General features: G+C 49.9%; 1 protein-coding gene and 1 long non-coding RNA gene across 6 annotated transcripts in view; one reads left to right on the plus strand and one right to left on the minus strand.

Moving 5' to 3' along the window:
• USP42 (ubiquitin specific peptidase 42) overlaps window positions 1–2,523 on the minus strand; it is a 58,099-nt gene extending 55,576 nt beyond the window's left edge. For 4 of the 5 annotated variants that reach the window (XM_023197755.2, XM_023197757.3, XM_023197754.2 and 1 more), the window contains exon 1: window positions 2,352–2,523. The gene's annotated coding sequence lies outside the window, so the exon portion shown is untranslated. The remainder of the gene's footprint in view (window positions 1–2,351) is intronic. The other variant, XM_023197758.3, reaches the window with a different exon arrangement.
• Window positions 1,694–11,866, plus strand: LOC111530507. Its single transcript, XR_002727830.3, has 3 exons — window positions 1,694–1,808; window positions 9,306–9,630; window positions 11,146–11,866. It is a non-coding gene; the product is annotated as an uncharacterized LOC111530507 (long non-coding RNA).
• The last annotated feature ends 6,687 nt before the right edge of the window (window positions 11,867–18,553 follow it).

Below are 18,553 nucleotides of genomic sequence, written 5' to 3' on the forward strand. Positions count from 1 at the left end.
AAAGGTTAATCCAGTCTTATTTACAGTAACACTAAACAGCAGCAAAAACCTTGATTTTCAGGGGATAAACATACCTTCAGAACAATCACTAACAAATGACCAAATAAAACCATTTTACTTGCTCCAATTACCTTTTAGAAGGGACAAAAGCTTCTTAAGTGAAAAAAATTTAAGGAAAGCACAATTCAAGTCATCGTTAACCATACAGCATTGTAACTGTGGAAAAACAAACCAAAACTACCCATTCGTCTTCATTTGTATCTTCGGCCAATGAAGTCTTGACCTAAAACCACCAGGCATCAAACTGAACTCCATCTGCTACACACATAACCTTTCTTGAAGCTAAACAATGTCATGTAGGACTTAAGATTCATATGCTTATGTGTTCTTCACTTTCAGTAAACCTTCTAAATATTACTGTTAAAAATATCAAGACTTTTAAGCAACATCTTCTGATGATATACAAAAGTTACAAGAGCATTAAAAACAACCACCACCACCACCTACAGGTGGGGCATGGTGGCCCAAGCCTGTAATCCTAACACTTTGGGAGGCCAAGGCAGGAGGATGGCTTGAGCCCAGGAGTTCCAGACCAGCCTGGGCAACAGTGTGACCCTGTCTCTTTAAGAAAAATAAAATAAAATAAAATAAGCTGGGTGTGGTGGCGTGTGCCTGTAGTCCTACCTACTTGGGAGGCTGAGCTGGGAGGACTGCTGGAGCTCAGGAGGTTGAGGCTGCAGTGAGCTACAATTGTGCCACTGCACTCCAGCCTAGGCAGCAGAGGGAGATCTTGTCTCAAAAAAACAACACGAACATGAATCGAGGTTGGATCTGTGTGGAAGAATGAGACTTCACAAGTGTTTCCTTTGCTTTAAATACTAGTCTTTTACTCAAAGCCTTAAAATTCCCAGTCTCTTACATGGTATGTCTCCCTTGTTATCAAACGCCAGAACGCATTATTCTTTTTTCATTTGTAAAAAGTTACACCAGTTAGACACTGTGGCACTCTACATACATTGAGATAATAATGTCAACACACTTAAAAAGAAACTGTTACACTCTGCTTTTTCGTAAACAATGTAATCCACGTTCTTGTAGTATTTCCGTTATAAGAGAAAACACACACGCTTTAAAAAGACAAAACCTTGACCTTAATTATACTTAAGTAAACAAAACGACTGGCCTTAAACTTTACAAACCAAATACTTACTGTAGACTTGATTCAAAGATACAGAAAAGAAAGTGAAACTGACCCTAATTTAAAGCAAGTAAGTGAAACTGATCATTCATATCCCCTAGGCAATTTGAATGAGTAACACAGTAAAAAGAATTAGGTTTAAAATTTACAACTCTTCAAAACGTTTCCAGAGGCCACCAAAATGAGAACCTAGGATTCTGTGGTTACCTTGAAAAGGAGGCGTTAACTAGTTTCTCAAACAGTTTTGCTGTAAGGGTATTGATTTTACATAACCAACATGTTTTCCCATAAACAAGTGACCCCACGGCCTCCTAAGAGTCATTCAACAAAAGTCATCTCCACTGCATGCATGTTAGAGGGGTTAAAGTCCTAGATGGGAAAACCTGTCCCATCCAATTTTCATTTCCAACATCTGCAAAGGATTCCCTGTCCCAGGTAAGGTGGCTCTTCCTGACTCGAAGATAAAAAACGCTAGGCAAGCACACATGCTTTTGGGGACGCGCCGCCCGGCTTCTCCGCTCCCTTCGGGGTGGCCGCTCCGCCCGGCGTGGGCACCTCGGACTCTCCGCGGAGCAACCAGGTGGCCAGACCTGGGGAGGGGGCGCCCAAGGTGGGAAAAGTTTGTGTCTATTAGGGATGCAGTGGGGGCGGGGAGGCCGGCCCGGGGCTCTGAGGGGGCTCCGGAGGGGGAGGTGGCAGCCACGCGGGGGGCGGCGGGCGGGCCGGGGACGCCGGGCTCCGCGGTCAGCGGCCAGCACACGCCCACCCCGGCCGCCCCGAACCTCCTGCCTGCCTGCCCGGCCCCCGGGCCGAGAGGGCGGGCTGGGGCCCGGTGGGGGTGGGAGCGCAGTGTCCATGGCAACCGGGGGGCCCGGCCTCCCCGCGCAGCCCGGCTATCCCGGCGCCCGCCCGCCGCGGCCGCCGCCCCCTCCCCAGCGGCCTGGCCCGGGCGGGCGGTGGCGCCGCAGCCCCCAGCGCTGCGGGGTCCCGGTCGGCCCGCGGCTGTGGAGGGGGAGGCGGGCGAGGGGCCGCGCCAGCCCCCGGCGGGCCGTGCCGGCTGAGGGGCGGCCGGGCCAGCGGCTGCCCAGGCGAGCGGGGCGCTGCGCGGGCCCCATGCCGGCCTGCGGCGGGCGGGAAGGAGGCGGGAGCTTACCTGACCCGGCTCGGCGCTCGCTCCATCCCCCTCGGCCGCCGCCGCCGCCGCCGCCGCCGCACACAGCCCAGCCGCCCGGCGGGGGACAATGACGTGCCTCCATCCGGGCACCGCCGCCGCCGCCTCCGGGTCAGCGCCGCGCCCGCCGCGCCCCTCCGGGCCGCCAGGGGGCGCGCCAGGGCCGCGCCGGAACGCGCCGCCGCCCAGGGGCCGTCGCCCAAGAAGCGCAGCGCGCAGCTAACAGGCGGGGCGAGTGTGGGAGGGGCCGTCGCCCGAGAGCCGTGGGCGAAGGCCGGCGTAGCGCGTCACCAGAGCGCCAGTCGGGCCGGCGGAGGGAGCGCGCTGATTGGCTGGGCTTGCCGCGCGTCTGCGCGCCAGAAAAAGGGCTTCTTCCGCCCTGTGTTATCCTGAGCAGAGCCAGACGGTGCGCGACCGGTTGAGGGCCCCGGGCCTGCGCCTAGTACTGCGCTTGACCCCAGACGCGTTTCCAGAAGTGGGGCATCTGGGGCGCAGGAGTCTGGGATCCCCGTCCCCGGAAGACGGACTCGGCTCCGAGAAATCCTCCGCTTCGTGGGCTTCGCCGTCTGCAACTACCTTGCGCGGTCCTTGGCCTAGCGGACCCAGCCTTTATTTTTTGTTTCTTAGAAACAGGGTCTGGGCCGGGCGCGGTGGCTCACGCCGTAATCCCAGCTCTCTGGGAGGCCGAGGCGGGCGGATCACGAGGTCAGGGGTTCGAGACCAGTCTGGCCAGCATGGTGAAACCCTGTCTCTACTAAAAATACAAAAAATTAGCCGAGCGCGGTGGTGCGCGCCTGTAGTCCCAGCTACTCGGGAAACTGATGCGGGAGAATTGCTTGAACCCGGGAAGTGGAGGTTGCAGTGAGCCGAGATCGCGCCTCTGCACTATAGCCCTCCAGCCTGGGTGACTAGAGCGAGACTCTGTCTCAAAAAAGAAAAGAAACAGCGTCTGTCGCCCCGGCTGGAGTGCAATTTCGGGACCTAGCTCATTGCAGCCGCCACCTCCCGGGCTCAGGCGATGCTCCTGTTTTAGCCTCCCTAGCAGCTGGGACTACAGACGCGCGCCACCACGCCCACTTAATTTTAGGGTTTTTGTTTGTTTGTTTTTGGTTTGGCGTTTTGTTTCATAGGGACGGAGGTCTTAACGGTTGCCCGGGCAGGTCTAAGATTCCTGTACTCAAGCAGCCCTCCCTCCGTGGCCTCCCAAAGTGTTGGGATTACAGGCGTGAGCTGCTTCAGCCGACTAATTTTTTAGAATTTTTTTGTAGAAACGGGTTTTGCTATGTTACCCATGCTGGTTTCCAGCTTCTAATATCAAGCGATTCTCCCACCTCAGCCTCCCAAAGCGCTGGGATTACAGTCGGGAGCCACTGCCCAAGACCTGAGGCAGCCTTCAAGTACGCCTGACCCCACCTGTGCGCCATTGTCCATCAGACTCACACACTGAGTTACAGAAAGGGATTTTCTTTTTCTTTTTTTTGAGACGGAGTTTGTTCTTGTGGCCCAGGCTGGAGTGCAATGGCACAATCTTGGCTCACTGCAACCTCTGCCTCCCAGTTTCAAGCGTGCCTCCTGCCTCAGCCTCCCAAGTACCTGGGATTACAGATGTCCGCCACTAAATTTTTTGTATGTAGTAGAGACAGAGTTTCACCATGTTGATCAGGCTGGTCTCCAACACCTCACCTCAGGTGGGGAATTTTTAAACTTGGCTCCGAAAGGGATAGACCCCTGTTCACCCCGTCCAGATTTTATCTCAAATCCTAGCATTGTACAGGCTTAGGAGACAACTGGACCAGCTCTTGCTCCCGAGTGCCAGATCCATACTTCCAATCATTTATTGGCTCTCTCCACCTCGAGGCCTAACAGCTAGTTCATCTCTGCATCTCTCCTCCACCATGACCCTGCTCCTCCCTGCATGGATTAAGTACCTGGTACTCTCCTATGCTCACCAGACCTTTTCTCTCTGTCTCTTTCCCTCCCCTCGTGATCTAACCCTTTACACCAACTCATGTTTACCTGGCCTCCCCAGGGGCTGCTGTCCTGACCCTCCCTGAGTCAGCCTTTCTTGGCTCAACAATTCCATCACAACAGCCTCTTCTCTGTTGCTGCACTCCCTTCCCATCCTACTGTGGCTTGGGTGGTCTTCCAAACAACGCCAGATCACTTGACTCCCCTGAGCATTCTATGGCTGACAGCAAAGTCTAAATTCCTTAGCTTGGCGTCAGAAACTCCAATTTCCCTTTTTTATGTGTTTCAACCATAACACTCCTCAATTCCAGTACCTTGCCCCACCCCACTACTGCATCGGCTTGTAGAAAGCCCACCCATGCTGCCTTTTCCATGCAGCCCACAGTGTGTCCCCATAGGCACAGTCCACCACGCCTAGCTAATCTTAATTTTTTTAGAGACAGGCTCTCACAATGTTGCCCAGGTTGGTTTTGAACCCCTGGCCTCAAGGGATCCTTCTGCTTGCACCTCTCAAAGTGCTGGGATTACAGGCATGAGCCACCACACCAGCCCGGCTTCATTTTCCATGTCACGCTGTTGACAAACGGGCCCCTCCAGGCTGCCCCTTAAATCTTAGTAGAGGCTGGGCGCGGTGGCTCACGCCTGTAATCCCAGCACTTTGGGAGGTCGAGGCGGGCAGATTACAAGATCAGGAGTTCGAGACCAGCCTGACCAACATGCTGAAACTCCACATCTCTACTAAAAATAGAAAAATCAGCTGGGTGTGGTAGCAGGCACCTGTAATCCCAGCTACAGGGAGGCTGAGGCAGGAGAATCGCTTGAACCTGGGAGGCAGAGGTTGCAGTGTTGCGAGATTGTGACGCTGCCCTCCAGCCTGGGCAACAGAGCGAGACTCCATCTGTCTCAAAAAAAAAAAAAAAAAAGGAGACTACCTGAGCAAGTGAAATAGAAAAGGAATTTTTTTTTTTTTTTTTTTAAATTAAGGTGGAGTGTCACCCTGTCTCCCAAGCTGGAGTGCAGTGGAACAATCTTGGCTCACTGCAACCTCCACCTCCTGGGTTCAATCAATCAAACAATTCTTCTGCCTCAGGGACTACAAGGATACACCACTATACCTGGCTAATTTTTTTTTTTTTTTTAGTTTTAGTAGAGATGGGTTTTCACCATGTTGGCCAGGCTGGTCTCGAACTCCTGGCCTCAAGTGATCTGCCCACCTCAGCTTCCCAAAGTGCTGGGATTGCAGGCGTGAGCCACTGCTCCCAGCCAGAAAAGAAATTCTTTTTAAATCATCTCTTGGCGTTATCTATCCAGAACAGGCTCTAAAGTTGGAGGGGGATGGGGGGTTACACCTCCCCACTCTACCTTGCCCCATGCCATCAAAGCAAACATAGAGACCCTTTTTCTCTAAGGAACTAGCACCACTTACTCTAGCAAACTGGCAACGTTAATGGAGAAGTCACAAAGCATATGAAGACATTCCTGCCTACAAACAGGTGGGGCCTTGGCCGAGATGATAAACTGGTCCCCAAACCACCTTGGCTGAGATGATAAACTGGCCCCAAAACCTTGTTCTCCAGATCAGAGTATAATCCAGAGTGAATGCTGCCTGGAGAATTCCCTTTTCCTCTGTTGTTATAAGCTGTGTGACCCACAGAAATTAGCCTGTTTCCTTTACCAAAGTGGTTTTTATGCAAGATGCAAACTGATTCCAAGTGCCCCACCCCCAGGTCCAGAGGATCACAGGATCATGGAACAATAGGTGTCAAAGAGGGGTGAATTTTCTTTTCTGAGGACCTCCAGATTTAGGGAGCCCCTAGTAGGCACTGTTAATGCCCCAGCCAGGTCCTCCTTACTGGTGGATGCTCCCATCCCTTCCCCACTGCTGTGGTGGTCGCTGCTACTCATAATTCACAGCTGCTTCTTCTGAGGCTGTTCTTAGCTGAAGGGGAGACTCATCTCCAACTGAGACAATATTGTTGCTCCACTCCTTTCACTGCCCTTTCCTTTCATTACCTTCCTCCCTAAAGCGCTCCCCTCAAGGCCAAATTGCACCTAAATCATGTGCACCTAAATTCTGTCTCAAGCCCCACTTCTAGATATCCTGGTTTAAGACAGTGGGTACCAGCCAGGCTCAGTGGCACCCACCTATAGTCCCAGCCCTTTGGGAGGCAAAGGCGGGCAGATCACTTGAGGTTAGGAATTCGAGACCAGCTTGACCAACATGGTGAAATCCATCTCTTCTAAAAATACAAAAAATTAGCCGAGCATGGTAGTGCGTGCCTATTATCCCAGCTACTCGGGAGGCTGAGGCAGGGGAATTGCTGGAACCTGGGAAGTGGGTTTGCACCATTGCACTACAGCCTGGGGCAACACAGCGAGACTCCCGTCTCAAAAAAAAAAAAAAAGTGGATACCAAGAATGGTCCCTAAGAAACAGAGTATAAAAATGTACTCTGCGCCGGGCACAGTGACTCCCGCCTGTAATCCCAGCACTTTGAGAGGCCGAGATGAGCAGATAACCTGAGGTCAGGAGTTTGAGACCAGCCTGGCCAATATGGTGAAACCCAGTCTACTAAAACTACAAAAATTAGCCGGGCATGGTCGCAGGTGTCTGTAATCCCAGCTACTCGGGAGGCTGAGGCAAGGGAATCGCTTGAACCCAGGAGGCAGAAATTGCAATGAGCTGAGACCATGCCATTGCACTCCAGCCTGGGCAACAAGGGCAAACTCAGTATTGAAAAAAAAAAAAAAAATCTCCAGGCAATGGATGGGACATTCACACCTGGGCAGCAGAATCAGGCTCCCATCTCGGAAGACTAGTTAGGGCTGGGTATGAGTAGAAGGGGATGTGTTGGCTTATTCAGTCTCTCCGGTTTTTGAGGATATAGGAGAAGTAGTCATTAGAACTGTGAAATTGGGCCAGGTGTGGTGACTCACACCTGTAATCTCAGCACTTTAGAAAGCTGAGGTCGGAGGATCACTTGAGGCCAGGAGTTCAGGACCAGCCTGGGCAACATAGTGAGACCCACTGTCTACTACTACTACTACTACTACTACTACTACTACTACTACTACTACTACTAATAATTAGACTTGTGAAACTTGGTAGCAACAGAGGTTTTTTTTTTTTTTTGTGAAAGAGTCTCATTCTGTCTCCCAGGCTGGACTGCAATGGTGTAATCTTGGCTAACTGTAACCTCCACCTCCTGGGTTCAAGTGATTCTCCTGCCTCAGCCTACCAGGTAGCTGGGATTATAGGCACCCACCACAATGCCCAGATAATTTTTGTATTTTTAGTAGAGACGGTGTTCCACCATATTGGCAAGGCTGGTCTTGAACTCCTCACCTCAAATGATCCACCTGCCTTGGCCTCCTAGAGTGCTGGGATTACAGGCATGAGCCACTGTGCCCGGATGGTAATAACAGATCCTTTAAAGAGGGAAAAATGGGCCAAGTGCGGTGGCTCACGCCTGTAACCTAACACTCTGGGAGGCCAAGGCAGGTGGATCACCTGAGGTCAGGAGTTGGAGACCAGCCTGCCCAAAATGCTGAACCCTATCTCTACTAAAAATACAAAAATTGGCCAGGCACGGTGGCTCACGCCTGTAATCCTAGCACTTTGGGAGCCAAAGGTGGGCAGATCACAAGGTCAGGAGATTGAGACCATCCTGGCTAGCATGGTGAAATCCCATCTGTACTAAAAATACAAAAAATTAGCCAGGCGTGGTGGCACGCACCTGTAGTCCCAGCTACTCAGGAGGCTGAGGCAAGACAATTGCTTGAACCCGGCAGGCGGAGGTTGCAGTGAGCCGAGATTGCGCCACTGCACTCCAGCCTGATGACAGAGCAAGACTCTGTCTTAAAAAAACAAAAAACAGGCCGGGCGCGGTGGCTCAAGCCTGTAATCCCAGCACTTTGGGAGGCCGAGATGGGCGGATCACGAGGTCAGGAAATCGAGACCATCCTGGCTAACACGGTGAAACCCCGTCTCTACTAAAAATACAAAAACTAGCCGGGCGAGGTGGCGGGCACCTGTAGTCCCAGCTACTCGGGAGGCTGAGGCAGGAGAATGGCGTAAATCCGGGAGGCAGAGCTTGCAGTGAGCTGAGATCCAGCCACTGCACTCCAGCCCGGTCGACAGAGCGAGACTCCGCCTCAAAAAAAAAAACAAAAAACAAAAAAAATTAGCTGGGTGTCATGGCACACGCCTGTAATCCCAGCTATTTGGGAGGCGGAGGCAGGAGAATCTCTTGAACCTGGGAGGCAGAGGTTGCAGTGAGCTGAGATCGCGCCACTGCACTCCAGCCTGGGCAACAGAGCGAGACTCCGTCTCAAAAATAAATAAATAAATAAATAAATAAATAAATAAATAAATAAATAAATAAATAAAATAAAATACAATAAAAAAAGAAGGAACAATGGGGCTCCAGGCAATTAGTCACTAATATAAAGTGAGAAAGCCAGAGAGCAGAGCCTCCTCAGCAATCTGGTGTCTATAATCAGAGGGCAGACAGTCCTGAAAACCAGGCATGGGACTTAACCTAAAAGGAGCAGAACTTCAGAAAAGGCTGAATTGTCAGCTACAATCAGTCTCTAACACCAAAGTCAGGACTCTGATAAGGAAGGAGTGAGACACTGAGACTAAGGACAGGACTCTAATGTAGAACTTCAAGCTCCTTTGTTCAAGAATCGTACCACCAACCCGAAGACTATGGAGTCACCTCAAATGAGGCAGGTGCCCTACAAGACAATGCATTCCTGGCAGGGCGTGGTGGCTCATGCCTGTAATTCCAGCACTCTTAGAGGCCGAGGCAGACAGATCACTTGAAGTCAGGAGTTCAAGGCCAGCCTGGCCAACATGGTGAAACCCTGTCTCTACTAAAAAAATACAAAAATTAGGCCAGGAATTGGAGGCTGCAGTGAGCTATGATCATGCAACTGCACACTTCAGCCTGTGCTCTGTCTTCAGGCAGGAGAATCGTTTGAACCCGGGAGGCGGAGGTTGCAGTGAGCTGAGATCACAGCACAGCGCTCCAGCCTGGGTGACAGATAGAGTAAGACTCCGTCTCAAGAAAAACGAAAACAAGAAAACAATGCATTGTTTCTGTTCCTGTATCCCCCTGGCCACCAGATAAATCACCAAGATCAGGTCCCATCAGGCCTGCTAAGGGAGGAGTGGAATCATAAATTGAAGGAACTACAAGACCAGGCTAATATACACCAGCAGAAACTGAAAATAAGCCTGGGAATGGACACTAAGGGGCCTAGATCAAGGGCTGAGGGGTGGGGAGCAGGTAAGAGAGAGTTTACAGATATGTGGGTACTTGATCCTTTAATACAGATCTCACACTTTGTCAAGGGTGCTGGGTGGGCAGGTTCTAATACAGCCTAGGACACCAGGTATTTGACAACTGAAATAAGCTACATGGGCCGGGCGCGGTGACTCACGCCTGGAATCCCAGCACTTGGGGAGGCCGAGGCAGGCGGATCACGAGGTCAGAAGATCAAGACCATCCCGGCCAACATGGTGAAACCCGTCTCTACTAAAAATACAAAAATTAGCTGGGGGTGGTGCTGCGTGCCTGTAATCCCAGCTACTCGGGAGGCTGAGGCAGGAGAACCGCTTAAACCAGGGAGTTGAAGGTTGCAGTGAGGCAAGATTGTGCCACAGCACTCCAGCCTTGCAATAGAGTGAGACTCCATCTAAAAAAAAAGAAAGGAAAAAAAAAAAAAAAAAGAAAGAACCCACATAGCTGGGTGCAGTGGCTCGTGCTTATAATCACAACGCTTTGGGAGACTGAAGTGGGAGGATCGCTTGAGGCCAGGAACTGGAGGCTGCAGTGAGCTATGATCATGCAACTGCACACTTCAACCTGTACTCTGTCTTCAGGGCAACAGTGCATGAGCCTGTCTCCAAATAAAAAACATAGACCCACATGGACCAAAGTTTAGATGCCATGAATTCCATGGTAGATACGGTAGGAAGGGAGTGCTACTCTCAGGGAAGAGGACATGCTAAAATGTGTGCTACCAGCTGGTGACATTCCATCACAAGGCCTGGAAAACAGTGTTTTACCAGGAACATGGAGGGCAGAGGCAGCATCAGCTGTGTTAGAAAAGTGGTACCCCGAGGTGGCTGTCATCTATAAGCCAGGGCTAACAACAGCAGATGCTGTTACAGAACTGGGCTGTCTGGTAGCAAAAAGGATGGTAGAAGCCCATCTCTACTAAACATAAAAAATCAGCCAGGCATGGTGGCATGTGCCTGCAGTCCCAGCTACTTGGGAAACTGAGGCAAGAGAATCACTTGAACCCAGGAGGCAGAGGTTGCAGTGAGCCAAGATCATGCCACGGCACTCCAGCATGGATGATGGAGGAAGATTCTGTCTTCAAAAAGAAAGAGAGAGAGAGACAGGAGGGAGGGAGGGAAAGAAAGAGAGAGAGAAAGAAAGACAGGAGGGAGGGAGGGAAAGAAAGAGAGAGAGAAAGAAAGACAGGAGGGAGGGATGGAAAGAAAGAAAGAAAAGAGAAGAGAAAAAAGAAAAGAGAAAGAAAAAGAATGAATGATGGCATCCTGGAGTGTCAGAAGCTGGGTAGCAGTGCTTACGCAGCAGAAGGTAGGCATGATTGCTATAGTGAGCAGCAAGCCAGAGTAGCAGATGGGAGGCACTGACTTGCAGGGATCCAAGGCAATGGCTAATAGAACACAAGGCAAGACAGGCTGTCAACAGAAGCGCAATATATATCATTGTAAGCAGACAAGGAGGATCTCCAGGGATTATTGGAATTTAATCAACTTGTGCAATCAGCGTGTTTTACAGCCTCCTGCTCTGCACCTGTTCTTCCCCAAACCTTGGAAGGAATGCAGTCACCTTGTTAGTTCAAACCAGCTCCTGACAGACCCCGACAACGTACAGATGAACCTGAGTGAACTCTCTGCATGACCACGCTAAAGTATCCATCCCGGGAGAAGTTATAGCTTCATTCCCATCACATGCAGCCTATGGGCTGGCAGGATGACTCACTGCATCTGCACCATTGGGATCCCTCCTCTCCATGCAATCATGCACCCATCTCCCCTCTCCTCACCGCATAAAACCCTCTTGTCACTTCCCCTTGGGGAGACACTGCTTTGGAGAATACTCCCAGTGTCCTTACTGGCACCAAGGAATAAGTTGGTCTCGAACTTCCGGCCTCAAGTGATCCACCCACCGCAGCCTCCCAAAGTGCTGGGATTACAGGCGTGAGCCATCACATCTGGCCAGATATACCTATATATCTGTAAAAACCTGGTTGTGTAGAAGACTGAGGTTAACCATCTTAGTGGAAAAACACAAACACCTGCCCAGATTCCCCAACCTGAGCCAGCTCTCAATTCCAAAACACGCATCCAGGCTGGGTGACGTGGCTCAGACCCGGAATTCCAATGCTCAGGAAGCTGGGGCAGGAGGATCATTTGAGTCTAGGAATTCGAGACCAACCTGAGCACAGTAAGACTCTATCTCTACAAAAAATAAATTTAAAAAAATAGCCAAGTGTGTTGGCACCTATGGTCCCAGTTACTCAGGAGGCTGAGGCAGGAGGATTGCTTGAGCCTGGGAGGTCTAGGCTGCAGTGAGCTGTGACTGCATCACTGCACTGCAGCCTGGGTAACAGTGAGACCCTGTCTCAAAAACAAAAATCTAAATACCCATCCAGTAAAGGAGAAGGCAGATCCATGCAAGTGTACACAGTAGTGATTTTCCAAATCCTGCCCCAAAGAGACCTCTGGCCATGTTTGTTTTGTTTTGTTTTTTGTTTTTTTTAAGACGGAGTCTTGCACTGTTGCCTGGGCTAGAGTACAGTGGCACAATCTTGGCTTATTGCAACCTCTGCCTCGCAGGTTCAAGTGATTCTCCTGCCTCAGCTTCCCAAGTAGCTGGGATTACAGGTGCCTGCCACCACGCCCAGCTGATTTTTTGTTATTTTTAGTAGAGACGGCGTTTCACCATGTTGGCCAGGCTGGTCTCAAACTCCTGACTTTGTGATCTGCCTGCCTCGACCTCCCAAAGTGCTGGGATTACAGGTGTGAGCCACCGCACCCGGCCCCTCTGATCATTTAATTTACTCAGTAATTATATGCTGGGGAAAGGGACCTGCTCAGATATTTCCAAGCTTTTGCTTACAGAGTCCAAGTTAATGCAGATCTAAAGCACCCTCAGGGTTCCCTTAGTGCTAAGGGATCAAGTGAATACCTTTGGTCCTGACCCACATCCCTCACTGGCTTCACTGAGCCCACGGTGGTCATTTCCCTGGCTCCCAAATGTGATACTCAAATAGTCATACTTAGCAATTGGTTCCTTGACTTGTAGTGGAAGAGCTGTTGAGTAGAGAAAGCCAAGTGGGGCTGGCTGGCCACGGTGGCTCACATCTGTAATGCCAGCACTTTGGGAGGCCCAGACGGGCAGATCCCTTGAAGTCAGGAGTTCAAGACCAGCCTGGCCAACATGGCAAAGCCCCATCTCTACTAAAAATACAAAAATTAGCCAGGTGTGGTGGTGCGCACCTGTAATCCCAGCTACTCAGGAGGCTGAGGCAGAAGAATCGCTTGAACCTGGGAGGCGGAGGTTGCGTTGAGCTGAGATCATGCCACTGCACTCCAGCCTGGGCAACAAAAATTTAAAAAAATAAAAATAATAAAAACAAGCCAAGTGGAACAAGTGGAAGCCCTGAAACTGCCCTCTCTGGCCAAAAGAGTAACTTGGTGGGGCTGAGGGTGGGGGTTAATGGGAGAAAATGGCAGATAGTAGTGCCATGCTCAGAGTGGGTAAAGGATGCAGGGCTGGTGTCTCCATCGTATGCTCATTTAGTTTACCAGTCTGACCCCTGCAAAAACTGGATGAACCATAGATGACAATGAACTACTGCAAATGTAATCCTCAAGGACTCATCTAGCACCAGCTTAATTCCACCGCTACCCACTCCATCCTTTGGAGTTCTTCTACATCCACAACAGAGTGGAGTTGTGTTTAGAATCTCTCAGGCTGGGCTCAGTGGCTCATGCCTGTAATCCCAGCACTTTAGGAGGCTGAGGAGGGAGGATCGCTTAAGGCTAAGAGTTCAAGACCAGCCTGGGCAATATAGGGAGACCCCGACTCTAAAAAAAAAAAAAAAAAAAATTAGCCAGGTGAGCTGGTGCGTGCCTGTAGTCCCAGCTACTCAGGAAGCTGAGGTGGGAGGATCGCTTGAGCCTAGGAGGTCAAGGCTGCAGTGAGCTATGACGGCACCATGGCACTCCAGGCTGGGTGACAAAGCAAGACCCTATCTTAAAAACAACAGGCCGGGCGCAGTGGCTCACGCCTATAATCCCAGCACTTCAGGGGGCCAAGGCGGGTGGATCACGAGGTCAGGAGTTCAATACCAGCCTGACCAAGATGGTAAAACCCTGTCTCTACTAAAAATACCAAAAAAAAAAAAAAAATTAGCCAGGTTTGGTGGTGCGCACTAGCTACTCAGGAGGCTGAGGCAGGAGAATCACTTGAACCCAGGAGGCAGAGGTTGCAGTGAGCTGACATCGTGCCATTACACTCCAGCCTGAGTGACAGAGTGAGACTCCATCCCAAAACAAACAAAATAACCTTGTAGTTGATCCTCCTTTTTCTGAGCCCCTCAGAGCGAACATGAACAAGGCCTTTTAACTCTCACAGATTTTACAACCACTATGAAAAAAACGAAGAAAATAATATAAACAGTGAAAAATAGATTGGTCAGAAAATACATTCAAAAGAAGCACCTACCATATTTCACCACAAAAAAAAAAAAAAAGAAGGGAGGGGGAGAGAAAGAGGGAGAGGAAGAGAAAAAGAGAGAGAAAGGAAGAAAGAGGTAAGGAAAGGAGAGGGGAGGGGTGGGGGAAGGAGGGAAGGAAGGAGAAAGAAAAAAGAAAGAAAGAAAGAAAAGAGAGAGGCACATGCCTGTAATTCCAGCACTTTGAGAGGCTGAGGCAGGAGGATCATTTGCGATCAGAAGTTCGAGACCAGCCTGGCCAACATGGTGAAACCCCATTTCTAACAAAAAATACAAAAGTCACTCGAGCATGGTGGTGCACGCCTGTAGTCCCAGCTACTCGAGAGTCTGAGGCATGAGAATCGCTTGAACTCGGGAGGCGGAGGTTGCAGTGAGCTGAGATCGCACCACTGCACTCCAGCCTGGGTGACAGAGTGAGACTTGGTCCCAAGGCAAAAAAAAAAAAAAAAGGAGAGAGAGAAGAAGGAAAGAGGGAAGAAAGGAAGAAAGGAGGGAGGGAGGGAAGGGAAGAGAAGGAAGGGAGGGAGGGAGGGAGGGAGAGAGGGAGGGAAAAAAGAGTACCTTCCGTTCACTCAGAGTGCTCAGATGACACGATTCAATAGACTTGTCCCAGCAGTCCACACGGAGACGCAGTCACAGAGAGCACTGTTTGGAAACAGACACACTAGGTGTAAATTCCAGCCCCGGCTTATATTTATCTGTTAAGTTCTCTGAGCCTTGCTTCAGACTCTCATGAAATGAAAGGCTGTTTTAACTTATCTTAAGCCAAGTTTATCCTAATGGATGATTAACACCACTTCCCTGCACACCAACATAAGACATGAAAGCGTGAAAGTGTTCAAGGAGGGATATATTTAATCTTCTGAGGACCAGTGTCTCCTAGGAAGACAGGAAATCTGAAACTGTGGCTGGCCAGGTCTTAGACCCAGCTTGTTTTTAGGAGACAGATCCCAAATCTCTCCTTTATGAATTGACAAAATATTAACTTAGAATTGAGAGGGGGTCATTGGAGATGCTGTGCCTACTTTCCAGAGACTGTTTTGTTTGGAACCCGGAGCTGTGGGTATTAATTATTTACTACACATTGTCATGATGCCTTAAATGAGGAAGGTAATACTTGGTGGGTTTACTCCTGAAGTGGATAATGTTCAGGAAAAGTTTTACAACGGAAATTACACTTGAAATAGGTCCTTGAGTCCGGGCGTGGTGACTCACACCTGTAATCCCAGAACTTTGGGAGCCCAAGGCAGGCAGATCCCCTGAGATTAGGAGTTCAAGACCAGCCTGGCCGACATGGTGAAACCCCGTCTCTGCTAAAAATACAAAAATTAGCTGGGTGTGGTGAGAGGTGCCTGTAATCCCAGCTACTCAGGAGGCTGGGGCAGGTGAATCGCTTAAACCCAGGAGGCAGAGGTTGCAGTGAGCTGAGATCACATCACTGCCTGGGCGACAGAACGAGAATATGCCTCAAAAAAAAAAAAAAAAAAAAAAAAAAAAAAAAAAAAAAAAAAAAAAAAGAAGAAGAAGAAGAAGAAGGAGAACTAGGTCCTTGAGGTGAGAACTAAGTAGGATTTTTTTTCCAGGCAGATATCGAATAGAAAAAGGATGCCAGCCAGCATTCCAGCATTTCAGGAACAAATGCCAAGTGAGGGTGCTGTGGTGCACCCCTGTAGTCCCAGCTATTTGGGAGACTGCAGTGGGATGGATCAAGCCCAGTCTGGGCAAAATAGCTAGACACCACCCCACTTTGCACCCCCATCCTCCCGTCTCCAAAAAAAATTTTTTTTACCAGATTATTAAATCAGCTATGTGTATATATATAGAAAGAGGGGCGGAGGGGGAGAGAGAGACAGAGAGAGACAGGGCCTCACTGTGTTACCAGGCTGAAGTGCAGTGGTGTGATCACAGCTTACTGCAATCTCTGCTGCCCAGGCTCAAGCCATCCTCCCACCTCGGCCTCCCAAGTAGCTGGGACTAAAGATGCATGCCAGTAAGCCTGGCTAATACTTTTTTGTATTTTTTTGTAGATACATATATATATTTTTGTAACATATAGTTATATAGAGAGTATATGATATATATATATATAGTTAGTTTTGTTTTTTTGTTTGAGACAGAGTCTCACTGTCGCCCAGGCTAGAGTGCAGTGGCACGATCCCGACTCACTGCAACCTCCGCCTCCTGGGTTCAAGTGATTCTTCTGCCTCAGTCTCCCGAGTAGCTGGGATTACAGGCACGCGCGACCGTGCCCAACTAATTTTTGTATTTTTAGTAGAGATGGGGTTTCACCATGTTAGCCAGGTTGGTCTCAAACTCCTGGCCTCAGGTGATCCACCTGCCTCGGCCTCCCAAAGTGCTGAAGTGCTTGGAGTAGAGGTGTGAGCCACTGTGCCTGGCATATATATATACATATTTTTTTTTCTTTTTCTTTTTTGTTTTGAGACAGAGTTTCAATCTTGTTGCCCAGGCTAGTGTGCAATAGCGTGATCTCAGCTCACTGCAACCTCAGTCTCCTGGGTTCAAGCAATTCTCCTGCCTCAGCCTCCCAAGTAGCTGGGATTACAGGCATGCACCACCATGCCTGTCTAATTCTGTATTTTTAGTAGAGACGGGGTTTCTCCATGTTGGTCAGGCTGGTCTCGAACTCCCGATCTCAGGTGATCTGCCCAACTCGACCTCCCAAAGTGCTGGGATTACAAGCATGAGCCACTGCGCCCAGCCCCATATATATATATTTGAGACAGAGTCTTGCTGTGTCTCCCAGGCTGGAGTGCAGTGATCTCAGCTCACTGCAACCTCTGCCTCCTGGGTTCAAGCCACATTGGCGCCTCCCACGCCCAGCCACAACAAGCCATATTTCATCAGACACTTGAGGGATGAGTATCAGAAAGTCAGGTGAAGTGGCTGGGCGCGGTGGCTCACAACTGTAATCTCAGCTCTTTGGGAGGCCGAGGTGGGCAGATCACGAGGTCAGGAGTCGGAGACCAGCCTAACATGGTGAAACCCCATCTCTACTAAATACAAAAAATGAGCTGGGTGTGGTGGTGCATGCCTGTAGTCCCAGCTACTCAGGAGGCTGAGGAAGGAGAATCACTTGAACCGGGGAGGCGAAGGTTGCAGTGAGCCGAGATCACACCCTTGCACTCCAGCCTGGGTGACAGGGTGAGACTCTGTCTCAAAAAAAAAAAAGAAAGTCAGGTGAAGCACGGACAGGGTCCAGGGTCAGAAGAGTGTTCTGGGTGGAAGGAACAGCAGCTGTATGTATTACGCTTTTTAAATTTTCTGTATTTATGATGCTTTGACATCTTACAAAACCTGCTGGCCTGAAAGAGACTCCCCCTCTCAGGGGTAACCAATCCTCAGGACACCAAAGACCTCAACCAGGAGGATGTCTTTAGTCCCAGCACTTTGGGAGGCCAAGGCGGGTGCATCACCTAAGGTCAGGTGTTCAAAACGAGCCTGGCCAACATGGTGAAACCCCATCTCTACTAAAAATACAAAAAAAAAAAAAAAAAAAAAAAAATTAGCCAGGCTTGGTAGTGGGCGCCTGTAATCCCAGCCACTCAGGAGGCTGAGGCATGAGAATCGCTTGAACCTGGGAGGTGGAGGTTGCAGTGAACAGAGATCATGCCACTTCACTCCAGCCTGGGTAACAGAGTGAAACTCCGTCTCAAAAAATAAATAAAAATAAATAAATAAATAAATAAATAAATAAATAAATAAAAGAAACCCCAGTGCAGGCTCTGGCTCAGGCTTCTGCCACCTGACCAAAACCTGGCACTCCCTATGGCCCTTCATGGCATTTGGTGAGCCCCCTCCCTGGACCTGCGAGTACACAAACATCTTCCTTCCAAGGTTGGTACTCACTGCCCCCTCGTGCGGGTGCACTGATTGTCCCATACCATGTCCATCATCTCTCCATGCTTGAAACACTTCAGGCTTCAAGGGGGGGGTTTGAGGAAGAACAGGAGAGAAGGAGAGCAACATGTCGAACTCACCTTGATGAGTTGGTGGAAAGAGAAAATTATAAATTCTCAGAAGAAATCTTTCTGTTTAGGGAGATTCTAATGGTGAAAGATCGATGACGAGATACTACCACTGGGATAGTGACGTCAGTCAGGGTTGGCAGGACGAGTTAGCCTCCTAGGAGCAAAGAAGGATCGTCAATAAGAGTAATAAGACTAGGATGCCGGGCACGGTGGCTCACGCCTGTAATCCCAGCACTTTGGGAGACCAAGGCGGGCGATCACCTGAAGTCAGGAGTTCCAGACCAGCCTGGTCAACATGGTGAAACCCCATCTCTACTAAAAATATAAAAATTAGCCGGGTGTGGTGGTTTACAGCCGGGTGCCTGTAATCCCAGCTACTCAGGAGGCTGAGGCAGGAGAATCTCTCAAACCCGGGAGACAGAGGTTGCAGTGAGCCAAGATT

Source organism: Piliocolobus tephrosceles, chromosome 8 (assembly GCF_002776525.5).
Source record: "Piliocolobus tephrosceles isolate RC106 chromosome 8, ASM277652v3, whole genome shotgun sequence".
Taxonomy (NCBI): Eukaryota; Metazoa; Chordata; class Mammalia; order Primates; family Cercopithecidae; genus Piliocolobus; species Piliocolobus tephrosceles.